This window comes from Gavialis gangeticus, unplaced genomic scaffold (assembly GCF_001723915.1).
Source record: "Gavialis gangeticus isolate Ggan-Ray unplaced genomic scaffold, GavGan_comp1, whole genome shotgun sequence".
Lineage (NCBI taxonomy): Eukaryota > Metazoa > Chordata > Crocodylia > Gavialidae > Gavialis > Gavialis gangeticus.
This window is the reverse complement of record NW_017729002.1, coordinates 21395053-21397890: the sequence shown is the minus strand read 5'-3', so window position 1 is coordinate 21397890 and position 2838 is coordinate 21395053. Positions and strand designations below refer to the sequence as shown.

Sequence of the window (2838 nt, the reverse complement as noted above, 5' to 3'; positions counted from 1 at the left end):
GAATCACTGCTCTAAGTTAAAATAGGAGGTGGACAATGCTAAGAATGCAGCTCATGAATCCACTTGATTCTACTAAGTGACAGTTTGGGTTTTTTTAAGCTGGGAAAAATTGAGGAGTTTTTTTTGTAGGGTAAATGTTTGGACTTTTATTTTTTTTCTTTAAAGGTTCTGGGCTTTTTATTTTAAAAATTAGATCCAACTGCACAGATTCTTACAGATTCTTACCTTTGCTGTACCAAATAAAAAGCAGATAATGCTCCAGCACGAGCGCATGGGGTTGGGGGTGAGGGGGTCACAGAAGCAGAATATTTCCTCTGAGAAACTCTGATCAAACACAGAACATCCTGCTTCAGTTAGGACCACCTCCCCTTTTGATACTTTTCTTGGTTTATGCCCAGCACTCTGAACCAGAGGTGCATAGCACAGGAGGCTAATTGTTGACCTCGCAGAACAAGCCATAATGAATAGGCTAACTGCCCTCTATTGGCTGGAACTGGAATATCGTTACTGTGCATCAGAAACTCTATGTTGGTAATTCTATTGCTATATTGCTAATTGCTAACTCCAGTGGTAGGAGTCCGTTTTCTCAGAGCAGCGGGTTCTGCAATCTGTCTCAATTACATCCACAAATGGCCGTCGTTTGCAACACAACACTGTGGGGGGGAAGGTGTCATTTATTAAACATTTGTACCATGTTTAGTGCCTTCACTGCTGCATAAGTGCTTAATAACAACCGTAGTGAAATCCTTGGTGGCTGAAGACTTGTGTTACATCAAAGACCTTAAAAAGCCAGTATTTTTTGCAGTAGCTGCTCAGGAATGTATTTTGTTCTTTATTGTTTCATGTGTTATTTTTTTAACGATACCTTTCAAAGGGTATGGTGAAGGTTGTTCTTCTGCCACCGAGTTCTGAAGGGAGCTGTGAGCTGGCCCCTGCAGCAAACAAGCCTGGTGTGCTGTTTCATTCAGCTGTTGCTTCCTGGGCCACCATGCTGGCAGAGGTCTGCCTGAGTTGGCACTTTGGTTCTTACACAAGATGCGCAGTAGCGTAGCTGGAGAACTCTGTTGGTCTGTTGTCTGTATCACTGCTCTCTGCTAGATAGACTGAGTTCAGGGGTCATGGCTTCTACATTCCTTGCAACTGAGGCCATAACATTTGTTGTTGTCATCATTATTAAATCCTACGTGCCTGTTACCATCCCACTTGGAACAAAGAACTGGGGTGAGAGGGCACCCATCTGAGGTTATTTTGTTTTTGTTTTTGTTTTAAAACAGGAGAAAACAACTCCTTCTGGAGGCGTTGAGAGTATCATGGCTGAGATTGGTGAGTTGGGCTGATCAGTGGGAAAACAGCTATAGAAAACTCCTGCTCCAGCTCAGTGTAATCACTTTATATGCCAAGAGTAATGGACAAAATACACATGGCTTTGCTTCCTGCAGCACGAGTGCCTAGGCCTCCCAGCAATAGATTGTGATTTCCTCTTAATTAGCATAATCTGCTGGACAAATGGACGTTTCTCTGAAGATAGTCATCTGGGGGAGAGTAAAGCCAGAAGGAAGAAATTCGGGAATTCAAGTGTAGTGTTGCCTTTGCTGTGCTGGCGTAGTAAGGATCTGTGTCAAGTGTGCATTCACCTGGGCAAGTGATTCCAGAAAGGTTCTGCTTTCCCTCCATCTCATTCCATCCCGTGTCCTTGTAGTCATGCTCAGTAGACAGCTGATCCAAGCCTGTGGTCAGTCAATGTCAGGTATCAGAATATGGAAATGCTTTAGCTCAAGATTGTGCCTGACTGAGGTGTGAGAGTGCCAAGGTTGTTTGCCTTCACCATGTAGTACCTCTCTGTTCTGCCTGATCTAAAGATGTGTCATTCACTTTAGATCCCAAATAACCTCTAGCCCTTGCAAATGAGTTCTCATTTCAGATGAAAATGCTGAGCCAAGAGACCAAGATTACAGAGGAACTAAAAACTGGTTGAATACTGGGGAAAACAGCTGTCAGTATTCTGCAAATACTATTTGCTGAATTTGGTTCAACTGTATCCTAGTTTTCTAGTAGTCACAAAATTTCAAGGTTGATCTGCATTATTAGGATAAAGGTTGGAGCTGGTAAAAATGCCCTTTTGTAGGGAAAGAAATTAAAAATGTAAGGACTTGCTTTTCTTAACATTCCCTGTGAGTTGTTTTCAACAACAACAACAAAAATCAAAAACACTTTGTGGTTAAAACGGTTAGTTTCCAAAAATTCCAAAATTAGTATGTAAAAAATGTTCAGTGTTGGGTTTCCATATATTTCCTGGGCAGTATCTGCAAAACAAATGTTGTCCACCAAGAAAAAATGTTTTTAACAAAGACCACTATATGTCAATAGCAGAAAAATTTCAACCAGTTTTGCTGAATGTTTGGCATCATATGTGTGTGGAGTCCATTGCAGATACATGTTTGACTGTGAAGAAGGGGTTCAAATCTAGCAGTGAGTTAGGTAGCTAGTTTTGGAGCTTTATCGGTTCCTATTCTGGATACTTTATAGATACTGTAAAGAAGGCCAGCAGTTGGTGTGTCCCATTCATTGAGTAAAATTTTGAATGCCAATGAATGATTCACCAGAGCCTCACAAAACACGTGCAGATCTGCTGAATCCTGTTTAATGAGTACCACACTACCCAGCGAGCTCTTCAGAGAATTTGTGCTGGGTATGTTAAAGAAGAGGAAGCCTAAGTTATGTGGGTTTCATCTTCTGCTTCATATTTTTAGCCAGATTCCTCAGGAAAGCCCATTATACAGTTGAAGATTCCCCACCCTTGTGGGAGCTCTGGGAATGTACAGTCCTTGCTGGAGGCTT

The 2838-nt window shown here is 41.8% G+C and overlaps 1 long non-coding RNA gene across 1 annotated transcript in view; it reads right to left on the bottom strand.

Moving 5' to 3' along the window:
• Positions 1-1837: 1837 nt before the first annotated feature.
• The window catches only part of LOC109290840, a 14933-nt gene continuing 13932 nt past the window's right edge, over positions 1838-2838 (bottom strand). The window contains exon 3 of the long non-coding RNA XR_002095692.1: positions 1838-1848. This is a non-coding gene — a long non-coding RNA (uncharacterized LOC109290840). The remainder of the gene's footprint in view (positions 1849-2838) is intronic.